At 37.4% G+C, this 25,528-nt stretch overlaps 1 long non-coding RNA gene across 3 annotated transcripts in view; it reads left to right on the top strand.

Annotated features, from left to right (window-relative positions):
* LOC112654358 (uncharacterized) overlaps positions 1–25,528 on the top strand; it is a 104,006-nt gene that overhangs the window by 39,707 nt on the left and 38,771 nt on the right. For all 3 annotated transcript variants that reach the window (XR_007402326.1, XR_003132936.3, XR_003132935.3), the window contains exons 2-4: positions 8,248–8,354; positions 12,210–12,307; positions 15,761–15,899. This is a non-coding gene — a long non-coding RNA (uncharacterized LOC112654358). The remainder of the gene's footprint in view (positions 1–8,247; positions 8,355–12,209; positions 12,308–15,760; positions 15,900–25,528) is intronic.

A 25,528-nucleotide genomic window follows, 5' to 3' on the forward strand; every position in this document is an offset into this window, starting at 1 on the left:
CACGGAAGATCTTGAAGAGCCAAAGCAATCTTGAAAAACAAAAACAAAACCAGAAGTATCACAGTTTCAGATATCAAGTTATATTACAGAGTGGTATTAATTAAAACAATATGGACTGGCATAAAATTAGACACATAGATCAAAGGGATAGAACAGAAAACTCAGAAATAAACCCACGATTATATGGTCAATTAATCTTCAACAAAGGAAGAATGAATATTCAATGGGAAAAAGTCTTTTTAACAGATATTTTTAATAAAATCTTAAAGAATTATGAGTTGACTTAGTTAGCAGAAGCTACATGGGTATCAGAAAAAAAGGGTATTGATTGATCAGAATTAGAAGAGACTTGAAGGCAAGAGGGAGATTTTTTTTCCCAGGCAGATATGGGGTCCAGAGAAGGGACAATTACTAAGGAGGTTGTTCCAGTTACTATAGTTATAATACAACAACTATCTCAAAATTTAGTTTTTTTTAAAAAACAGCATCCATTTTATTGTGATCATGGATTAGGAATTTGGATAGGGTGCATGGGGACTAGCTTGTCTCTGTTTCAGGATGCCTGGGAGTTCAACTGGCAAGACTCAAAGGGTTAACTCAGCGGTTCGGTCTGGAATCATTGGCCGGGTCCTTCACTCCTGTGTGGCACTTGGTTTGCACCAATTTTAGGACTAAGACCACTAACCAGAATTCCCACATGTGGCTTTTCCTTGTAGCTGGGCTTCCTTTCAATATGGTGATCTCAGGGTATTTGGACTTCTTACATGGTGGTTCAGAGCTCCAAGTATGAATGCTCTAGTAAATAGGGTGGAAGTTGCATCATCATAAGGCTGTGAGCCAGTCTCAGAAGTCACACAGTGTCACTTCCACCATACTCCATTAGTTGAAGCAGTCAGAAACCCACGTTGATTCAAGAAGAGAATTAAACTTCATTTCCTCATGAGTTAGTGACAAAGAAATACAGTAAAAGAGCACATGGTATGAGGAATATCATACTATCTTTGGAGAATAAAATCTGGCAGGACCTAGGGAACTGGGTAGCTGGAAGAATGGGAACAAAAATGGATAGATTAATAGTAGTAAGTTTATTCAGTGCAATACCAAATAGTAAAAATGAGTGAACCACAACTACACATATTAACACGGATGAAGCTTAGAAATACCGTGTGTTATTGAAAGTGCAAGTTGCAGTATACTTAATGGTATGCTACCATTTTTATAAAGTTCAAAATAGTTAAAGATAAGCAAGACATTTTTTATTATTTTAGGTTTACCTACATATGTGATATGACCCTAAAGAAAAAGCGAACCGATGAGAAAAGGGAAAATTTGGTGATAGTGGTGACTCTGAGGGTGATAGCTGGCAAGATAAAGGAATGGAACAGAATATACAGGCGGGGGATGCCTGGGTGGCTCAGCTGCTGAGTGTCTGCCTTCGGCCCAGGGCATGATCCTGGAGTCCCGGGATTGAGTCCCACATCAGGCTCCTGCATGGAGCCTGCTTCTCCTTCTGCCTGTGCCTGTGCCTTGTTCTCTCTCTCTCTGTCTCTGTCTCTCTTTCTCTCTCTCTCTGTCTCTCATGAATAATAAAATCTTTAAAAAGCCCCCAAAAGAATATACAGGCGGTTTCTAGGTCCTAATACTGCTCTACTTTTGAGATAGGGAGTGGTTTTGGGTGTTTGGCCCACCTTTTATTAATTTACTGTTAGTTTGTCCATGTTGGCTAGGTGGTTAATTTACATATTCATTCAAGAAATACATATTAAGAGCCTAATATGTGCCTGACATGTGTTAAACTATGAGAATAGAATGATAAAGAAGACAGTCATGCATGGTCCCTACATTTTCAGCAGGGGCTTGTGGTGAAAAAATACATAGTAGGGGAAGAAAGTAAACAGGACATGACTTACAGTAAAATAAGTCATCTCACGGGAGGACAGCAGCCGTGAGGGGCATATGAGTCAGGATAAATCTCTGTAAGGAAAGAACCATCTTCATGCAGACCTGAAAGATAAATAGACAGAAGCAAGAGCATGTGCAAGGAAGGGTTCAGCAGGGACAAGGACCTAACAAGTTTGTGGTATTGAATGAACATTAAGGATGAAGCAGGAAATAGGCAGAGATGAGCTTGGACAGTTAAGTAGGGCCTAGATCATGGAAGGTCTTGCAAACCATTCGCATTCTAAAAGACTCTTGGTTGCAGGGGCCTGGAGCATACCTTGACCAACTCAAATGGGAAGGTGATTTTTATCATAAATATGTCATACCATCTATGGAGCCCAAGGATAAGGGTGGGACCAGTTTACAGGGACATCTCAGACCAGGAACTGGAATGCACTCAAGGCATCAACACTCTCTTGTCTTAGTGCATCTTTTTGTATCTAACTTCTCTCTGCTGACACCTCTGATTCTAAGGGTCACGTAACAAAAAACATGACCACTGACTTTCTCAGTTCCAAGTCTTAAAACCCAGACAAAGAGACCTAGTAACTATGGCTAGTGTAATAATAATGCAGCTCTCATGGAAGCCATATAGACAGATGGGAGCAATTACTTGAGAAAGGATCCTCCAATGTCCTTAACCTCTGTTAAAAACTGATAATTTTCCTAAAGGTAAAAGCCATTTTAATAGGATGGCAATATAACATGATTTGCATATTAGGGAGATGAATTTGTCCAAAATTTGGAGAACTGTTTTGGATGGTGGTGATAAGGTCAAAGAGAGAATAATGAGTTGGTAGCTTGCCTCAGGTGAGAAAGAACGTGGTGTGGGTGGTGGCAGTGGGATTTTGAACATGTGGTGAATTTCTGTATACTTTATACTAGGCTTGAGAGTTTCAAACTGTCATTACAGCACTCTTCCAGAAAGTCTAGCACCCAAAGAGGGGTGGTAAATGTTTTAATGGCCAATAAAAGAATCTTCTCAAGGAGGGGAGTAAGTTCTTTTTCTCTTTGTGATTCCTACAGAATGGATATGATTCACTGAAGCTCACTGTTTTGAGCCCCCTTAATGTCTGCATCTATCCTTTTTGTTTTATTCTCATTGCCATAATGAGGGGATAGATCTAGGTTTAGGAAGTCCCATTTTGGAAAAAAAAATCAAACATTATACATACAAAATTAGACCAGGAAGTTAATTTGTATTTAGACTGGTAAAAGGAATCATAACTGATAAACACCACAAGCATTACAAAATCCATAAAAGTAACAGAACATTTTTATTAATTCACTACTTCCATACCTCCCCACAATTTTTTCCTCGTATATATATATTTTTTTGGCTACACACTTGCTGATCACCTCTTTAAAAGCTAAGGATTGTGTAATAATTTTTTAGAGAGACTAGAAAGACAATTCAGTCTTTTTCCAGCTTAGTGGATTGAAATTTTAAAAATTAATAATAGTTTAGTAAAGTTTCTGTCAGCATCACAGATCATTATTATAATGCCATGTAAATTGCTCTCAACTATAAACTAGTCTCAAACTTAATTGTTTTTAAATGAGTTGCTTTAGACTCTCTGTGAAGTGAGGCTACAAGTATATATGTGTTTTATAAACCTAAATGCTCTAAAAAATTTTACTTTGTACAATTCCATTTTATAAAGAAAAAAGTATAGAGTGTTTATAACACAGTTAAACAGTTATAATGCATATATTGCATTGTCGAATATATTCCCACAGGAGAAGACATCCCTTTTGATTAGTCATCAATAACCAAATCTTCCATGTCCAACTTTACATATCTGATAGTTGGTAGAATTTTCCACAGACTTGGCTTCTGGCTCCATACATTTCAAAATGTGTTTCTCCTCTACCACCCACACCTTTGGGGCGTAAGGTCTGAGGGCATATTATGTTGCAATACAAACTGTGGCCCTGCACCTTCATGTCAAGACTCTAGGTAAGATGGCACTGGGGCACAGGAGCATTTCTGAAACCATATCTGGGCAGGGAAAGATAGTAGTACACGGAAGTGAATGAAAACCACATAAATATACCTTATTAAACCCGAACTAAATCTCTCTCCAACTAAAATTCTTCTTAGTCCATTCCCATAATGCCCCATAGCCTCTCTAGAGCACAAGGAAAGGAAAGTGATATGGAAGGAAAGTAGAGGTGTGCTCTAGACTGAATGTTGGTAGCCCTGCCAATACATGCATGGGGGCCTGAAACTCTGATGGAATGGTATTAGGAGGGAGGGTCCTTGAGAGGTGATCAGCGTTAGTTGAGGTCATGAAGATAGTGATCTCATAATGAGGTCCTTATAAGTGTCTTTATAAGAAGAGGAAGAGACCTCTCTCTCCTCCCATGAGGACAAAGAAAGGCTATGTGTGTATAGAGCACCTCACATGGCTATGGGCAAACCAGGAAGAGGGCTCTCATTAAATTTGACCATGCTGGCACCCTGATCTCAGACTTCCAGCCTCCAGAACGGAGAAAAAAAAAATGCTTGTTATTTAAGCCACCTTGTCTGTAGTGTTTTCTTATAGCAGCCCATGGTGACTAAGGGTGGAAAGAGACAGTGATCTTAACCAATTAATATCTCATTTTTGCAAAGTTCACAAAACCATCTGACTGTGTGAGGTATTGTTAGGGTCTTTTCTGAGGCCTTAGATGAGGCTCAAGCAAGTGTGGTACCAAAAATTGAGCTTCATTAGCTTCAGGTAAATTCATCTTTGGCCACAATCCTAATTCTAGCCCTTAACACTTCATGCTCAGATCATCACATTAACCTTCCAATGAATTTCTCTGGATCAAGTCTCACCTGCTCCTCAAGCAGGTTCCATAACTACTGCAGTAATCTCTCCCAAATACCTTCTCTGCTTAAAGGCATCAGACATTCATGGAATAAAGACATTCATGGAATAAAGTCTAAATCCCTTAGACTGATAGTTGAGGTCTCTACAATAGGATTGCAATTTTTGTTTACAAATTTTTATCCTGTGGCTTTCTACACACACACACAGGCAATTATTAGGGGGTCTACTTAACAATAGGCATTTCCCCAAATGTCAATATTATATAAATGTTTATAACAACCCTGCACAATGTGTAAATGAAAGAACAGACCTCAGAGACAACAGCTGGAGTTGGAAGATAGCTCGGACTGACTCAGTTCTCCTGCTCTTTCTACTGTACTATGCGCCTCTAACTCAGTCCTTGACTCTCTGGGTGAATTTGGATATGATTAAACCTCCATTTAATCCATTCTCTCAGAAAACCTTTTCCAATTTACTCCCTCAAGGGCCCTTTCCTACTTTGAACCGCTACAGTATTTGGAATCTATATTATTCAGTGGGCATGTACACTCTATATGGCCTTGCATTTTTAACTTAATCCCCCTATATGTCCCAACTGCAGCTTGGCTGTAAGATCTTTGAAGGAGGAGAGAATAGTTGATGCTTTTGTGTATCCCTTGCAACACATGGCAAGACTCCCTACACCATTTAATAGATAATTCTAGAATGAATATATTTGTTCATCAGTGGGACCCACAAAATTAAGGTAAAAAAAGGGGAACAGCCAGCCATTGCCTCTCACTATTAATATCTCTACCCCATTATTAGATTATTAGGGGAAGGACAGTTGCCACTGGTGCTCAGTTTTAAACTCTTCTCAGGAGTACAGCTGCTGATTGACAAGACCTCAGAGAATATTAAAACAGCACAAGCACCAGTTGGCACTAGCTGACATAGCGATGCTATTCCCCAAAGCACTACTCTCAGAGGTGACTGGCACACCCATCAGCTTTCACAATGATGACAGAAAATAAAAGGGTTTGGTTCCCTAGGGATCTGAACACTTTAACTGGAGAAAAAGTTGACATTTCCTGAATCACCCTGACGCTTGTCTACTGTTCTCCAGTATAGTTATATTTACCTTTCTATCATATTTATTGTTGGTCTTTATTTTTTGTAAGAACTACAACATTTGATTTTTAAGTTTTACTTACTATTTTCAACTTTGTGTCATAGAACATTTAAAATATATATGGGGGTACCAGGTGGTTCAGTAGGTTGAGCCTCCAGTTCCTGGTTTTGGCTCAGGTTGTGATCTCAAGGTTGTGAGGTTAAGCCTTATGTCAGGCTCTGTGCTCAGCAAGGAGTCTGCTTGAGTTTCTTTCTCTCTCTACCTCTGCCCCTCCCCTGCTAAAATAAATAAATAAACCTCTAAAAAATAAAATATATACAAAAGTAGACAAAATAATTGGACTGATCCCCATATAAGCATCACAAAGCTCCTAAAATTAACATTCCAGGGCCAACCTTGTTTCATTTCTCCTTCAACTCAGGATTTTTTTTGAAGCACATCCCAGAAATCATATTATTTCATCCTTTACTCTTTTTAAAAATATGACAAAGTAAGTGTCTTGACAAAAGAAGCTCAATATGGGAAAATTTAGTGATAACACTTTTAACATGACAAATTTTTAGAATCAGGATATTTGATTTATATTTTATTTAATTTTACAAAAAATGCTTATGTAAAATATCTCTTTATTTAAAAAATCCTGAATATAGAAATCCCGAGTAATAGCAAAAAGATAAAAATTAATCTTGTTCATCTTGTTCAAATTTTGGGAGCTAGCTAGCAGGAATAAGTAAAATGTCCAACCAGTATAAATGTTAATCTGTTGTTTCAGCTGGAAAATGTTTTGAACCTGTTTACCTCATTCATATATTTCTTTCATGAGAAAGAAATTCATGAGAGAGAGAGAGAGAGAGAGAGGCAGAGACACAGGCAGAGGGAGAAGCAGGCTCCATGCAGGGAGACTGACGTGGGACTCAATCCCGGGTCTCCAGGAGCACGACCCGGGCTGAAGGCAGGTGCTCAACCACTGAGCCACCCAGGGATCCCCCTCATTCATATATTTCTATTCTGCCAATCCAATTCCTTAACAAAACATCTATAAAATTTGTTTGACTTCTGAGTGGTCACTGAGTCATTGAGGCTTCCTCAGGGGGGCGTTTTGCAGCACTGATTGGAAACAATAGTCATACAAAATGGGGAAGAGTGTGTTGGTGGCAAAAGTCCCATCTCTTCCCTCTTCAGCTCTCTTGATGTTAGTTTTCCTCTTGCCATGAAAGAGAGTGGAGGCTTGTTTGGACACTCCCAATAAAGTTAGAATGCAGGGCAGGTGAAAAAAGTAAAACAGACAATTTAAAAGACATTTAAAGAGCCTATAATGAAATTCATTCAACTTCTTAATCTTTTTAGTTTCTGATGTCTCTCATTGTCTCTTAGAAAGGATTCATGCTCTCCTCCTGGTTGCTATGATGAGACACATGTGGAACTTTTCATTTTCCTGGATTGTGTAGACTTTAGCTGTCATCTTTACTGAATAAGCCAGCCTACAAGACAGCTAAGTTCAGGCCTTTTGTTATTTTTATTTTTTGTAATAGTAAGAAAAAAAATGACTGATGTAAAAAGAGGAATGCATTTCTAAACTCTGCTGAGGGGAGAGTCTCTGTAGAAGGGGTAAATGATGAGGGAACTAGAAATGCTAGTCTGGGGGAAGGTGTAGAGGTCTCTAAATCTGAGAAGGGGGACAAATGGATAGTTTAGAGGCTTAAAGGTAGTAGAAATCTCTGCACTGTTCCCTTTCTGTCATTACTCTTAAGAGGCAGGACCCCAGGTGTCAGGCTTTCAATCTCAGCAAATCCCTACCCTGCATCTCAGCGCTGGAGCCACTGTGTGATTTGGACAATAAACAGAGACAATGACCAGTGTGGGCTGAAAAAGAGTGCATTTCTCAACCACCTAAGACCTTCAGAATTTACACTGAATCTGGACAAAGGGGGGTAATAGTGCCCAAATAGTAGCCCAAATCAATTTTCCTATAGCCTGTTGATTAAACATTATTTACAAAAATAACAAATGTGCCATTTCTTAAACGTGAGATGTGAAGTAAAATTCATGACAGCTGTGTTTTATATTTTGCCTAATTTTGTTTTAAATTTGTATTTATTTATGATAGTCACAGAGAGAGAGAGAGGCAGAGACAAAGGCAGAGGGAGAAGCAGGCTCCATGCACCGGGAGCCCTACGTGGGATTCGATCCCAGGTCTCCAGGATCGCGCCCTGGGCCAAAGGCAGGCGCTAAACCGCTACGCCACCCAGGGATCCCTATATTTTGTCTAATTTACTTTCTCAGAGGACTTGAAAGAATCCTCAGAAAAATTTTGGGAAGTTTCTTTTAATGGGATTATTATATTTATGATTTTGAAGTTTTTCTTTCATGTTATAGACTGAACTGTGTCCTGTCTCCCACCCACACTCAAATCCATATGTTGAAGCTCCAGAGTCCCAATGTGATTGTACTTGGAGACAGAACCTTTAAAGAGAAAATTAAAGGTAAGTGAGGTCATAAGGGTGAGGTCCTATTTCAGTAGGACTGATGTCTTTATGAGAAGAGAGAAAGACACCAGGACTATGCACAGAGAAAAGGCCATATGAGGACACAGCATGAAGGCAGCCATCTACAAGCCAAGGAAAGAGGCCTCAGGAGAACCAACCCTGCTGACACTTTGGTCTTGGACTTCAGCCACCAGAATTATGAGACAATACATTTCTGTTATTTAAGCCAATTTTAAGTTTGTGGTATTTTGTTACAGCAGCCCATAGTTAATAGTTTCATATATAGGTCCTTATTCTCAGAGAAAATCTATGATATTTTACCCTAGTAGAAATCCTACTGTCAGGTGGCATTGGTTTACACTCTACTGGAAAAAATGCTTCACTTTCTGAAAAAAGTGCTGCAAGGGGCTACAGAACATACTGTATTTTCCATTGAGCAAATACACAGAAAGTGAATGCTCCCCACACAGTGACTAAAACAAGAAGACAATATGTGCAGGTGCCAAGGAAGGTACCACTATGTTAAATTTCACTATAAATACTTGCCTCAGATACTGTGGTAATGCTAACAGCACGTTAACCTTTGTCAGGGTGAAGTTGTTGAATACATGTTAGTTAACTGATGAGATGATATTAACTGATAAAAATTACTTTCTTACTCCCATATTTGCCTGTACACCACCATTACAATTCCTCTTAAAATCTTTAAAGATTGAGAGTCAATCTACTTATGATTTTATAGGCCTATAAAATTGCTAGTTAAATTTCATATGTACTATCCAAAAAGAGAGGGAACAGGAAAAATACAAGGATAAGGAATACCTATTGCTAAACTACCATAAGTTTCTAGAAGTCAAGGATATATCATTGTAACCTTGAGATCCTCAAACATGCCATTTTACATATGGCTGGCATTTATTACCGGTTTAGTGCATGTGACTTTGAGAGAAAAGCGTACAACTAATATGGCTGTAGAATAAAGAATAAATCTTGCATATAACATGCAAAATTCTCTTCCTTACTTTACAATTATATACTGCATGCACGTGAAAATATGCAAGTAGGTTTTAACTGGGTCAATAAACTGACACAAATGTAGGTATTCCTGAATTTTTAGATATTTCCAAATACCTATGGTATTAAGTATTATTAAAAACAAACAAATAGACTGTCTTAACTGGTCACTTTTTATTTGGTTGGCTTCTCCCTCCATCACTTTCTTGAGGTATAACTGACAAATAAAATTGCAGGATATTTAGTGTACATGAAGATTTGATATACACATACACTGTGAAAGGATTTCCACAATTGTGTTAATTATCACATCCCATCACCTCACATATTTACTTTTTTGGGGGGGGGGTTTCTTTTTTGTAAAAAAATAAAAACATTTTTCTAAAGGGAAACTTTCTTACACTGTTGGTGGGAAATGCGAACTGATGCAGGCACCTTGGAAGATAGTATGGAAGGTCCTCAAAAAAGTTAAAAATAGAGCTACCCTACAACCCAGGAATTGCACTAGTAGGTATTTATCCAAAGGATACAAACATAGTGTTTCGAAGGGGTACCTTGCACCCCAATGTTAGAGCAGCAATGTCCACCTTAGCCAAAATATAGAAAGAGCCCGGATGTCCATCAACAGATGAAGATGTGGTATGTATATACAAAAGAATATTAGTCAGCCATCAGAAAGAATGAAATCTTGCCATGTTCAGTGGCATGGATGGAACTAGAGGTTATTATGCTAAGTGAAGTCAGTCAGAGAAAGACAAATATCATATTATTTCATTCATCTGTGGCATTTAAGAAACAAAACAAATAAACACAGTGGAAGAGAAGAAAAAATAAAATAAGATGAATATCGAGAGGGAGGCAAACCATAAAAGATGCTAGACTGTAGAAAACAAACTGAGGGTTGCTGGAGGGGAGATGAGTGGCAGGATGGGGTAATTGGGTGATGGGCATTAAGGAAGGCACTTGATGTAATGAATCACTAAATTCTACCTCTGAAATTAATACAAAAAAGTAAAGAAAAAACTTCCCCCCTTATTTAAGAACAAATACTAGCAAAGATAAATAGTGTCTAAATTCTCTAAATATATCAACTCAGTAATATGACCATTTGATTTGCAATTTGTCATACATTAGTATGTATCATTACATTAGTAGCACATATCATATATTAAAACAACAAGGAAACCATTATTTCTAGATCCCAGGTAAACCCAGGATTCTCCCAGGAGTCAGTGGGAGAAGTACAAAAGTACAAAATCAGGTACAAAAGTACCTGATTCTATGTCTGCAAAACCAAATGCAGGATAAAGTTCCCTTCGTTGATCTATCACTTCACCTCTAAGTATTCCCTGTGACAATTAGAAGACAGGAGAGGGAGAGAAGGACCTGAGTGACCAGGGATGTGGGAGTGACCTACCTGTGCTGCTACATGCATAAGCCCAGTGTGACTGTGTTGGCTGCAGTTTAGCTGCCCTCTCTGCAGGCCCTGCAGCCTAATCATAACAATAGCAGTGACATCAGAAAGCATTTACTCAGTGTAGACAAAACATATAAGTTTGTGCTAGGTGGTTCCATTTGTTATGTTTAATCTTACCAAAAACTCATGGCAAAAACAAAGTTTAACTTGGTTTCTACTCACAGGGAGAAGTCTAATGTCACAAGCAGTGCTAGAATAGAACTGTGCCCATGCTATGGATCAATTTAACCAGTATCTAAAAAGGCTTTCTTGAGGTGGTTCTTTGGAACTGGACATTAAATGATGGATCTAAATTTGCCAGGAGAAGAAGGTGCTGGGCGCTCAAGACAGAGAGAACCAACCTTGAAAAGCATTTGGACATGATACAGCATGACACATTTGGGGAACACTTCAAACAAACCTCAGAGTTTACCAGAACCCCAGAACATTTCTCTTTCTCTTTGAAAAGAGAAAACAAAAGTAAACAAACACCCCAGTGGCATAGTGGTTGTTTTTTATTGAGCCTTTTCTGTTGGCTATTTGACTTGGTATTATCTTTGCAAGAGCCCTACTAGACCTTCTATTTTATAGAACTGTTGGTGGGTGTAATTTTCATATTCTACCCTAGAAAATCTCAATTAAGGTTTTTATAAACTTGGAGGCCTTATTCAAAAGGCTATTGTATTTTATATTTTCAAAATAAATATTTATACTTGAAACTAAATTAGAGATGTTTTTATATTTACATAAAGCTATTTTATTTTCATTTTGTAATTTGCTTAAGCTCTAAAGGATAGTGAACATTGGTCTCTAATCAACTTTCTCATTTTTAAGACAACATGCAAAATGAGGCAATAATTTGAGTTTGGACAATGAAAGGAAAATTTGCCATAGATGTAGTCATGAATTACTGGTTTTCTTTTCTACATTTAACAGAGATAGCAGCATCCAGCTTTAAACTTCTAAATAATATTAGGACACCCTAAGTAATGAATTGCATTTAAGAGAGAATGTGACCTATGACTCATAAATGAAATCAATAATTTTACTATTGTTTATTAGAAAAAAGTCCACCTTCCTCTTAACTTTCAACATGAAGAAGACAAGTCTGAAAATTTTTATGTGAAGCCTTAATGTCCCAAACAAAGGTATAGGCTGGCAATGGACTAAACAGAGAAGTAGTAGAGAATTTTGGTTTCTTCTGCATGCAATGTGAGCATATTTACTTGTCTTAGACTGAAGCAATGTGGTGCATTTTTTTCTGAAATAGCTGGTGTTGGGGGGCACATGTCCCCTTAAGAGGTTGCAGTTTTAATTAATTGCATGGATGATATTTTGCCCACAGGATGCTGCATTTTTGAATCTTTCTCTCTGTCCCTTAGTGTATTTCTCATCCCTGGAAGACTGCCTGCAAAGAAGGGCATCATAGGAACTACAGCAGCCTATACTTCCACAGTTCTGTTTCATGAAAAGGGTCAAGGTCAGTTTCTGGCTATAAAATGTAGAAGCTCACCTCTAAACCAAGAGGAAATACCAGCTTTATAATTTGTCAAGGAATTCTAATCTTAATATTTCAGAGATGTACATGCTCGATAAACTATTAAACATCAACTAGGTCATCCTAGGTAACCACTTTGCATATTTCTACAGTGCAATGTACTTTAGAAGTTTTGGAATCAATGGAAAGAAAAGATTAGAATCAAGTAGAATTTCATATTGCATCTCAGAACTCAAAATTCATGTTGTTCAGTAGTAGGTAAACTTGGCACATATCTTCTAGTTTAATAAAGGCTTAAAAATGTAGCAAGACTATTAGTTTAAATAAACTTTTACATAAATACGGTTACCTAGGAATGCTCAAAAGATCAATGTTTAATTTTCTTGGCTCCCTCAGTGTCTGCCTTTGCACAGTTTATTTGCTCCTCCAACTATACAAGTTGCAGAATGTATAAATCATGCTATGGCTTTTTTTTTCTGGGGAAACTAAGTCATTTCCAGGCTCACAACATGAGTTGAATTATATAGATTCTCTGGTTTCAAGCACCAGAATACTCTCCCTGTTATATGTGGTCACGTGATTCATTATTACAGAGCTTCCCAAACACTTTTGGTCATGACACACCAAAAATTGTCTTAGTCACATGGCAAACTGGAGTAAATGGAAGAGGGTACTCCCAGTGATGGGGCCAGGGGTTCCAGCTTCCCCTGTCTCCTCTCCACAAGCCTGAGAGAGAAGTGTCTTAACATCTTGGTACACTTACAATCTATTCACAGGCACACAAATCAATTTATTTAGAGCTATTTTAATAGCTCATCTAAGAAGTCCAAATACTCATCACCGTCGATTATCACATTTTAGATTTGAATGGGGCCTAAGAAAATTTTTAGACTGACCATTCAACTCACATAGAAGACAACCACAGAGGAAAGCAATAGCATGATAGAGTCAGGGAAGAAGGGATTTTAGAAAGAGAACTAGGTCTGAATCTTAGAGGGGCTACTGTTGAGTATGTTTGTAATCTTAGGCATGCTACTAAGCCACTCAGAGTCTCCATGTCTTCATCTGCAAAGTAAGGATAATTTTAATTACCTTGCTATAATATTTTAAGATTAGAAATAGCGTATGTGAATTACATACCTAACATGGTACGTGACACATAATTAATTGCTAATTTCCTAAGTGACTTTTCTAGTTTATGGGGCAAGATATAGAGCCTGAATTGAAATTCCATACCTCACTTCCAGCTTGGTGCATTGTTCATACATTGTGGTGTCCCAGATATTTCAAAATATTTTGACCCCTTATGGTAAGGACTGGAGGTGTGCCCCCCAAATTCACATGTTGAAACCTTAACCCCCAATGTGATGGTATTAGGAGGCAGGGCTTTTAGGAAGCAATTAAGTTAGGTAAGGTCACAAGGGTAGAGCCCACATAGTAGGATTAGTGTCCTGACAAGAAGAGCTCTCTCTTCATGTGCAAAGATGCAGCAAGGAAGTGGCCAACTGCAAACCGGGAAGGGGGCTCTCACCAGACAGCAGATCTGCTTGTACCCTGATCTTGGACTTCATAGCCTCCAGAACTGTGAGAAATAAATGTTTGCTGTTCAAGTTGCCCAGTGTATGATATTTTGCTCTAGCAGCCCAAACCGATTAAAATACTTTACTTTCATTACTTGGGCTCACTAATGTAGCTCATCAGTTTGGTGTTACCAACCCCCACTTTATCCTACAAAGTAAGCCTGGGGGGAAAGAGATCCTTTGGTAATAATCCTAAAAGCAACCAATATTTGGGGAGCATTTACAGTTTTCAGTGCTTTTTTCAGACTTGGAGCTTCTGAATAACCTTGGGAAACTGTAACAGTCCATGTTTTCACTACCCTTGATGTACAGATGAGGCAACCTCAGTCAAAGAAACTAAATATGGTTGAGGCCTATCACCCCCGCATGACAGGACATGAACAGAGTCTGTCCTGGACCATTGTATTTCCACTGCTTTGCTTCACTGCTGGATTTGTAGCAAACTGCAGATGAATGTGTTGATGGTTCAGACCCCTAACCACATAACAGTGGATCAGTACATAGTGATGAGAGAGGGGGGAATAAGATATGCACTGGGGGTGGAGAAGGCAGGTCTGAAGGAGGAAGGGGACACAAGAGGACACTTCTAGCTTTGCTAGAAGCTAAGAAGTGGGTGAGGCTAAGGCTTCTCCAGATGTCTTCAAGCCATTAGGATAATTTCAATTTGCTAAAAGAGTACATTATTTGAGGCCTCTGTACAGTGGCAAGATGCCACCTAATGGTACCACACCTTGCCTTAGGCACAGACTGAGTTTTTCTGGTATTCTGATAAGATGAGGGAGTATTTTACCAAGCATTATTTTACTCTTTTAAAAAAGATTTATTTATTTAGGAGAGGGAGAGAGAGAGAGCCAAGTGAGTGGAGGGGACTAGCAAAGAGAGAGGGAAGGATCTCAAGCAGACTCCCTGCTGAGCATGAAGTTCACAGACCCTGAGATCATGACCTAAGCCAAAATCAACAGTCAGATGCTTAACCAGCTCAGCCTCCCAGATGCTCCTATTTTACTCTTAATTAAACTTTAAAAAATTGAAGCGATACATCAAAAACAAATTGAAATAATTTAATTCAACCAATATTCATGACAATATAAATTGGTATATACTGCAGTCACTTGGAGAACTGATTCATCATGCACAATTTCTAAGTTTATTTACCTGGTTTCAAAGACAGAGAAGGTATAAAAATATAAGAAGTTAAGATTAATATTAAGAGATAGTAACTTATCCATATATATTTAACTTTGTGGGGAATAGAAAAAGATATGCTGAATTGTGCCAAATGTATGTGCAGTTAAAAATAGAGGACAGATCCAGTGAAATCTGATCTTAAATCCTTCAGCAGGAATTGGTACAGATCCTCATTTCTCTGAAGAGCACTAATTTTTGACTCTTCAGCAAACCACTTGCTCTTTCTAGACTAATTTTTCTCATTTATGAGAGGTTGCACTAGGCATTGGCTAAGCTTTTCATTTTAAACTTACTTTAATAGATGATCTGGGTATTAAATAGTAAAGATAACTTCAATTTATGGAACATATAATAAATATCAGATATTCTGCTGGACTTTGTGCATGTGTGTGTGTGTGTGTGTGTGCAATATCTGTAATCTGTACTACAGTCAAGCAAAGTGAGCATAAGTCTCATTTTATATAAAGGGAAACTGAGGCTCATTTCATTTGGTGATTAGCTTAAATTAGAATCCAACCTTGTTTACCTATAAAGCCTACACTCCTTCTTCACCATATACATTCTGAAGATGTGTAGAGATGTTTGATATTCAAGAAGCCGGTTTGAATATACAGTCTAATCACTCACTTGTTCTACAAATCTTTATTGGACTTTTATTATGTTCCAGGTACTCTGATAAGAGCTGAGTCTACATTGATGAATACAACCAATAAGGGACCCCTACCCATGAGGAGTTTCACTGTCTTATAGAAGAGTCTGTTACTTAACTATTCCAGCAAGGAGAAAAACATAAATGGTTGTTATTGGTAGGTGCTATTTTAAGTCTCCAAATGCTTTAAGAAAAAGAAAAATAATAATTATAAAAAGAATATAATGCAGCCATTTTGATTCTTGCATTTTGTCTCTAAGGTAACAAAGGTTTTTTTTGTGTGTTTTTAAATTTTATGCATTTACATATTAATTTTTGTTTTAGGTTTTTTATTTAAATTTTATTTAGTTAACATGTAGTCTCACCTTAGTTTCAGGAGTAGAGTTTAGTGATTCATCACTAACAGAAAATAACCAGTGCTTATCACAAGTGCCCTCCTCAATACCCATCACCCACTTAACCCATCCTTCAGCCCACCTTCCCTCCAGCAATGTTCAGTGTATTCTCTATGGATAAGAGTTTGTTTTATGGTTTGCTTCTCTCCCCCACCCCGTTCATCCTTTTGTTTCTTTTTCTTTTTTTTTTTTAATTTTTATTTATTTATGATAGTCACAGAGAGAGAGAGAGAGAGAGAGAGAGGCAGAGGGAGAAGCAGGCTCCATGCACCAGGAGCCCGACGTGGGATTCGATCCCGGGTCTCCAGGATCGCGCCCTGGGCCAAAGGCAGGCGCCAAACTGCTGCACCACCCAGGGATCCCTTGTTTCTTAAATTCCACATTTGAGTGAAATCATATGGTATTTGTATTTCCATAATTGATTTATTTTGCTTAGCATTATACTCTCTAGCTCCATCCATGTTGTTGCAAATGGCAAGATTTAATTCTTTTTTATGGCTGAGTAATATTCCACCACACACACACACATGCACACACAAATACGTATATATATATCATAACTTCTTTATCCACATATCAGTCAATGTACATTTGGACTCTTTCCATAATTTGGCTATTGATAATGCTATCATAAATATCAGGGTGCATGTGTCCTTTCGAATCAGTATTTTTGTATCCTTTGGGTAAATAAATACCTAGTAGTGCTCAACTCTTTTGAAAGACAGTGATAAAGTCATCCCTCCTTAGGCAAATATATACACTAAATTTTTCTGAAGGCTCATCATAGGTAGTCTCTCTAACTCCACTTCTTAAGAAACAGAGTCTCTGACTACATCTAGAGTTAAAAATAATTAAGAGTATTTCCACTTGTGCAAGAAGCCATTTAAAACATACAGATAGCATGAAAGGCACATGCACACTATTTCTAGAAATTGACTTTTTTCTTAACATTTCTAACGTTAATATTAATTAGCAGAGAATTAAACATAATCTCTGAGTGTTTATTAGCTTTGGGAAATACAAACTAATTAAGAGTAACTAATGTATATCTAATTAATTAAAACTTACGGTCCCTTCTCAATGTGTTTTCTTTTGTTTCAAAATGTAACAGAATCTACTGTTCATTGTATTAGGTATGGACTAATGAGATTTGTGGTATTTAATCTATTCTTGATTTCATCTCCCTGTCAACCTCTCTGCCTTACTCCTGCTAAATTTGGTTGTATATTGAATCTAATAGTCTCTGCACTTTCTCCCCATTCATTACTAACCCCAATCTGGCTTCAATGCACCTGTTCCTATTATAAGTGAATCTCAAAGTGAAAGATAATCATATTCAATTTCCACTCTTCCTGAGAGTGAAAATCTTTCAGTCAAGTGGAGAGAACTTCATTGTGGAATTTTTGGTATCCTTTAAATGGGGCTTAGTGTAACTAGACTTGCCCAGATGTGCCTGAGAAAGAGTGTCAAAAGGAAAAGATCAAAATAAAGGCACTAATGAAGCCAAGAATAGTTGTCTATTGTTCTTGACTCAGATCATTTTTTAAAAATGAAATGCTTGACTGACACAGATTCAAATGCTTGCCTTTCTTGACAAAGGCTAACTCAATGTGTTGACATAATTGTGCAAAAGTGCCTCACTAAAGTGCCAAATAAAACAAGACATAAGCTCCAATAGATGTTGCATTGACAAATACAATTAAATATTTCTTAAGATTTTGCAGATAATACAAATTATTCCTAAGAGATTTAGAAATTCAAACACCCAAGAGAAATCTTGCCTTCACTTCTTTTGATATTTTCCAGTTTTAACTGTCTTTGGATATCATCTATTGTGGTATTATCAATGTTTTTATTATTTACTCAATTCTTATTGACATCTTTATTCCTGCAACACCCTGTTTTCCTTATACCCTGAGGCCTGCAGGAATGGAAGGAAGCTTTGTTATGTTCAGACTTTGTTAAAGGGAAAGGTCATTTAAATAAAACTTTCAATAGCCCAAGTTCCTGACTTGTAAGTTGGGGGTTATTCTGCCAACTTTCTCCGAGTATATAAAGTAACTTCAGGGCATAGAGACTATTGTCGTTACATTAAAATAGATGACTCATGCTGTGTGTATTTCCAGGATGAAGAGTTAGTTCCTCCTGCATTTCTTTCCATGTGGCCAGAGCAGAGGGTCCTCCTCCCAATCCTCCCAGACTTCAAAGGAAATATTATATTCCTGTTTCCTTCTAGTGTTGATATAGGGATGGAATTAGAGAGTTTAGGCAGACAACATCTCTCCTTTCTAGAAATATCTATATGTAAGTAGTATATACAGAAATTTATCTAGATGTCTGTGCATAGAAACATATGGAGAAATTTATCTCGAAATATATATATTTTGAAAAAAATACAGCAGTGATCCAGTTTAGTTTACACTGTAGAGGAAAGAATGCTGAACTCTGAGTTAGAAAATCTGCATAGTTACTAGTCATGGGCCCTTAAGCAACACATGAAACATCTCTAGATCCAGATTAGTTTACTCAATGGTACACAAATGATAACTCTTGCCCTATTTCCTAGGCTATTGTGAGTGTGAAATAAAGTCATGTATGTGAAAGTGACTTAAAACCTGTGAAGCTCTATGCAACTACAGAGGGCTGTTATTGCATGACACCTTCTACTTACCTGTAGTGGTCTACACCAACTTAGCTTGTGTGTCTGTGGACCTCATCTGTAAAATTTATATTGGAAGCCAAAGGAAAATGGTTTGATCTATACAAATATTGGTTTTACCTATGACATTTACATCTTAAGGGGCAAAAAGTGCATTTGTGTGAATAATTGTGCACAAAAGAATGTTAATAAATGAAGTAGAAGGAAGGGTTAGCATTGTGCCCTAGTCAAGGGAGTAATTATACATTTCAGGGTGAAAAGTGCAAGTTGCAGGAGCTGCCTGTTCGCTGGTGCCAAGACAGCTGTGTGTTTAATCTCAGTAGCCCAGCCAACTGGTATCAGCTCTGTTATCGCTCATCACCTGCTCCTACCTCTGCTGTTGTGTGAGAACCAGTGAGACTCATGGCTTGTACTACAGCAAACTTTAGTTTGGATTTTTTTCCTGTCAATATGTTGAATTGGCAATCTGAAATGACCTCAATTAAACTGAACACTCGGGTAGAGTAACTTATCTGAACTGATTTGCTTTCACCTCCTAAACATGAGGATTAGTATCTATTTTCATGCCTGTGTTAGCACATGCCATCCTCGATGCACTAGTAGACATACAGAGGCTCTATCCTCTCAAATAACCAGTGTTCTTTCAGTGTGTTCGGCTTTGGTCTGAGATTCAACTTAGTTTTCTTTCTTTCCCTTCTTTGGCCAAAGACACTCAGGTATGTTTTTTGGCACATCTACATTTCTATAATTAGTTTGTGCAAGTATGCATAACCCGCAGGCTACACTCTTACCCCTGATGTTTTGCAGATGCACCCAAACACCTACAAAAGTGAGTTACATGCTCTTCCTCAAAGCCCAGTTCAGAATGGCCAGGTGCCACCGTGCCTCTTAGTTTCTCCTATGCAAGCATGGGTGCTGGTTGGCTCTACGGTTACATGCTGGCATGAGTTTGCTAAACCACTGCCCTTATGGAGGTTGTGTTTTCTCAACCATGACTTCTGAGTCTTATAATACGTGTACGTTTAGGGCTTGGAGTAGAGAAAAATTGTAGCTGTTTTTATAGATTTGAACTACTTCCTCCCAAATCCAGCTGCATGTTAATATTATTGTCACCATGGATCCTAGCTGGTGGCACTCTTTTTTTCTAAATATTTTGGTATCTTTTTTTTGAAAGGAGATAGTTAAACATTTCTGCAATAGCTAAGTGTGCACAGACCACAGGAATACATTTGTGACATTTTCCTGCCAAACAAGTACCAAGATGTGGAATATTAAAAGTTTGATTCAGATTAAATGAAGTCATTTTAAAATTAGCAGAACAGCAAGAAGTAATAAAATTATGGTAGCATTTTGGCACATGTTCTGGCATTCATATATTCACAAGTCCACCTTTCACTTGCTGAAATAGCAAATGGTTACTATATCTGTGATATATTAATCATGTTTCTGTTTCCTAGATCACAAATCCAGGTTCAATTAAGCTTGGTTAAGTCTAACATCTCTCAGATAAATAATTGATATTTTCAAAAATTCCCAGGTCAGATATTCTGCATAACTTTAAAAAATGAATCTCTCTCTATTTCATCTGTGACTAAAATGCAGTGGAGATTTTCAGAAAGGTTACATTTCACCTTAATGTTCATAGGTAGAATTCCTGGAATGCTGCTACATACCTTAAGAAGCATTTTTTACAAACATCTTTAACATGTATATGTTTATAAGCATTAAGCTTAGTAGCAGCATTAGATATTAAGAGAAAAAATATTCATAGCTGTTGACAAAGCTACTTTTATACAGTATTTGCATTCTTGAAGATTTGCATGTCCGTATTTCTAGAAATGTGGTATTTTACATTGACTTAATAGCAATTGCAGAAATATGTTTTCATAGACTTATCTTTCAAACGCCATGCAAATAATTTTTCAGAGTATGATAAATCTCTTTTCTTCTTTGTGCATTTTCCTTGCAAAAGTCTTCAGTTAATATGAATTGCTTTTATTGTGAGAAAACATATTTATTTAAAAATTTTATAAATTTCAAACAATATCCAACACAAGATTAGCTAAACTTGTGTTATCTTCACACAGTGAATTAATTTCTATTCACTAAAACTCATATTATAAAAGAATACTTGTGATATGAGAAAATAAATAATATATCACATAAAAAGCCTATTATAAAATAGTAAATATTAAGTTTTGGTAAGAAAACTGTAAGTGTATACATGGATAGAGAAAAGTACAGTTTGGCATATTAACTGTGGTTGTCTCTCAGTGGTAAGAATGTAGATGCTTTTGTTCTTCTTAAAACTTTTTTACATTTTTCAAATTACTCTGAGAATTGTATACTACTTCATAAGCAGGAAATACATATATATAAAAATAATAGTGTATATAGTGCTTATATTCATCTTTTAAAATTCTATATTTAGCAGGCATGTTAAGGAGAGTACAGGAAATCTGGATTGAGAGACCAGAACAACAAAATTCACAGAAGTGTAATAGGACACTACATTTGGTGAATGGCAAGTAGACCTACAGAGCTGAAAAGGTAGAGAGGGTTAGATTATTTAAGAGCTCAGAAATTTAGATTCTATAAAAGATGACCATACATACTGGTTTACCTGAGAGGGTCCACTTTAGTCCTATTGTAGCAGCATAATTATTAATAGCATCCTCCATTATTAGCAAAATTATCTAGTTTAGATGATATATCATGTGGTCAACTTATATAAATACTAGGAAACCACTGAAACTTGTTACTAGGAACTTAACCAGATTTACATTTTGGAAGGAGGTCCTTGGATGCATTGTGCAAAAATGAATTTTGGTGGGGAGAGGATGTGCAGGAACATGGGCAGGGAGATCAACTGGGAGACTATTGTAAAGTTTATGAGAATGATGTCAGTAGCAATAGGGTTATTGTAGACGATACAGAAAGGACATTTATATAGAAGAGCAGGTTTAAACATTCATATAGGAGGCATTGAGATATTTTAATGTAGAAATGGGGGTATCTTGATACCATTTGTGAAAAGTTCTTAATTTAAATTTGAATTTGAATAGCTTCATATATCAGGGCTTCTGTACTGGACAGAGAAACTCGAGATTTTGGTCTGTGAGCTGTGAGAGAGACATCTGGCCTGTAGATGTAGCTTTGTGAGGGATCAGTTAGGTGCTGGCTGAGTAAATGCATTTGGTCAGCAGAGCTTGTATACTGAGGAGAGGGGAGGGTACCATATTTAAGAGATTAGCAGAGGAAGAGGAGTCTGCAAAGAAGGGTAAAGATTAGTCAGAGGGTTGGGGAAGTCCCAGGAAACGGAGTTGGTTTTGTAGTCAAAGAAATTGAGAGTATCAAGAGGGGAGCGATTAATGGTAATCAAAAGCCTTATGCTGGGGATCCCTGGGTGGCTCAGTGGTTTAGTGCCTGCCTTCGGCCCAGGGCATGATCCTGGAGTCCCGGGATTGAGTCCCACATTGGGCTCCCTGCATGGAGTCTGCTTCTCCATCTGCCTGTGTCTCTGCCTCTCTCTCTCTCTCTGTCTCTGTGTCTCTCATGAATAAATAAATAAAATCTTTTTTTTTTAAAGCCTATGCTGTAAGACATCCAAATAAAATGGACACATTTTGGAAGGATTGAGGCTAGAAGATTATAGAGGTAGAGAACCATTTGGAGTAGAAGAGTCTAGGTCTCAAAAGAGTTGAACTGCTGTTGAAACTCCACTCTCAAAGGGAGTGATAAGGGAGAGAGTTCAGGAATAAAAGCAATGGAATTTGATGACTGATTCAGTGTTCTAGGAGTTGTGAGGGTGGGATTCAGAGTTGACCAACAGAAATCAGTATTTGTGAAAGGCAACAGTGAGAATGAAGGATGAAATACAAAACCTCACTATGCCCCAAGTCTTAAGGAATTATAGTACAGATTTCTTGATGTAGCTACTTTCGTAAGCAATGATGGCTGTGCCAACCAGGAAGGAAACCTGTTTCATAAGTGCAAGGAACTGCTTTTTTCCCCCTTCTTTGATGATATCAGACAAGAACCTGGAGCTTTGTTTACCGTTTCAGCAGGGCAATGGCAGCAAAGGCCCACAGATGAAAGAAAGGTGGAATCCAAGAAAGGAAGACAGAATCAAAACATCCTTTCAATAAAAAGAATGATCACTGAAGAAAAGCTCAAAATTTTAGGAACATTAGGATGGGAAACATGCAAATAGTTGTATTCATCTGTAAGCTGCTTTTGGGAAGGCAACGTGGTATAGTGGAATAAACAATTGAACTGGTAGACCATACAGTAGATTTAGGTTCTAATATTGGTTCCATTGTTAATTAACTATGATCTTGGGACAAATGTGATTTAACTCTTCTGGGTATCAGCTACTCATATGTAAGAAGATTATTGTTAAAGTTTATGTTTTTTAACTTTAAAGTTCTATTAGTATAAAGGCCAACATAAAATTACATCTAGTGTGCTATGATAAATCTGAGTCCATGAAACTATGCTAAATTTTGTTGACTTGTGTCACAAAATTTCACTCACTGATATTTAGTGGCTGCGTTGGCCATAGAAAACTAATGCTAAAACAGATAATACGGGAATAAGCCAAGTTTTGCAAAGTTAAAAAATCATAAAATACGTAAAGAGTTATTTTCCAAGTTACAAAGAAAAACGAAAGAAAACAAAACAAATAATGAGGTTGTGTCTAACCTGAGAACCTGTAGGACAAGTTTCAGTTCAAAGAAACTGTTGAAGGCCTCTTAATGGTGCCTGGAGGGGTAGACAGTGTGGTGGGTTAGAGAATAGAATACTTTTAATCTTTGGTTTCAATACTTACTCAATTCAAAAAAAGAAAGAAGGAATGAAAGAAGGAAGAAAGGGGAAGGAAGAAGGGAAGGAGGAAGGAAGGTAAGAAAAAAAAGAAAGGAGAGAAAGAGAGAAAAGGAGGGAGGATGGGAAAAAAAAAGAGAAAATGCTATCTGTTGTTTATTGTTGTAAGAAAAGTTTAGTGTGGTAGAGCATAACTATAGTTTCAATCCTTAATCTTCCAGTAAGTGTGTTGCCTTGGGCAAGTAATTACCCATTTCTGGGTCTCCATTTCTTCATCAGTAAAATGAGAGGTTTGGGCCAGATCATTTTGAAAGTTCCTTCTTACTCTATGGTGTTACAACATTGACAATGTAACTCACATGGCCCAGGATTGTGGGTTTGTGTTGCTCAGAAAGGAGTAAAGCATAGTGTTGGGGAAAAGTTATCTATTCATTATTTCACTTTAATGCATATATTGAGTTTTAGGAAATCGTTTTCAGCAGACCAAAGTAAGAAAATAAAAAGCAGTCTTACCAATTAATGAGCCCTACTATTTCAGCTGTGATAGAGGGGGTGCCTGGAATCACTAAATCTGCCCTTCAATGGAGTCCGGAGGATTCACCTCTTCTGTTCTCTCTGCCATCCTTCTTCCAATGTTAGTCCTAGGAAGATGTGCTTGTCTCTCCTGCAGAAGAAAAAGGCAAGCTTCTGTCCTAGAGAAGGAATGTGGAGGAGAGCTATAAAATATCCTTAGCTACTCGAACTATGGAAATTCATGTATTTTATGCAACTAATAAGTATTTAGCAAAGATGGTTTATAAATTGTTAGCTTTTCTGCACTCATGTACTTTGATTACTCCTTTGAATTGCTGAAGTTACTCTGCAAAAACATGAGAAATATCTTTGTTGAAGAGATGGCTTGCCCTGTTTTTTCATGTGCCAAGCTCCCTCCTTGTACAAAAACAAAAGAAGATTTTCTTTGAAGATACTGCAAGTTTCCAAGAGGCAGAATTGTCCCCCACATTCTCCCCGAAAGTAAGGGTCTTCTTTTAAAAATCGTTTTTTTTTTTTTTTTTGGAGCAGGGTTGGGCAATACTTTCATTGTCAGATTCTTTACACTTAATGGAAGTGCTAGCTGAAATTCTGGAATTAGGCGGGTCCTACATGTTTAAGATTTCCAGAAAGCACTTGAGTTTGGACTGTCCTTAAAGCCGGGTAAGGGTAAAAGAGTTCACTCTGTTTAGATTCCCAGGGTGCACCGGACTTCCCTGCTTCATGTAAACAGCTAAAATGACAGTGTGATGACTTCTCTCAGGATTGCTGTATTTTTTTCTTTTATTATAGAGATTGGTAAAACACTTTACCTGATACAAAGGGACAGAAGAAAGCAGTGCTTTTTAAAAAATATTAAACTTTGTGGGACTTTAAATACCAGGTTTTGGGAAAAAAAGGGTTGTTCTTTTGGTTATAATATTCTTGATCTTAGGGAGTTAGGCCTGGCTCACTATCAACTGTTTTTTATCCTTTTTGCATCTCAACTTGTGAGGCTATGGTATAGAACTCCGCGCCCCCCCCCCCTCCTTTTTTTTCACATGGAAACATTTTAAAATCTTAACTACCAGGCACCATAGCTCTTCAGTAGGGGCATTTGTTAGAAATCCGAGAAATGATGCATTATCCATATTTCTAATTACTAATATTTACTACTTTACTATTTTCTCAAATGTCATTCAAAAGCAAAGGACCTTAGTCCTTATTCTCTAATATCGGGCTTGGCTAACCAATTCTTTGCTCTTGAAATTCTCCTTCTTTGACATGTCCACCACCACCACTCTGGTTCTTCTCCTTACTTTTCACCTTTCCTAATTAATTTTTGTTGTAAGTTTCCTTCCACTTTACTTCTTCTTCAAACCTGGCACTTTTCTCTCT

This window comes from Canis lupus, chromosome 15 (genome assembly GCF_003254725.2).
Source record: "Canis lupus dingo isolate Sandy chromosome 15, ASM325472v2, whole genome shotgun sequence".
Lineage (NCBI taxonomy): Eukaryota > Metazoa > Chordata > Mammalia > Carnivora > Canidae > Canis > Canis lupus.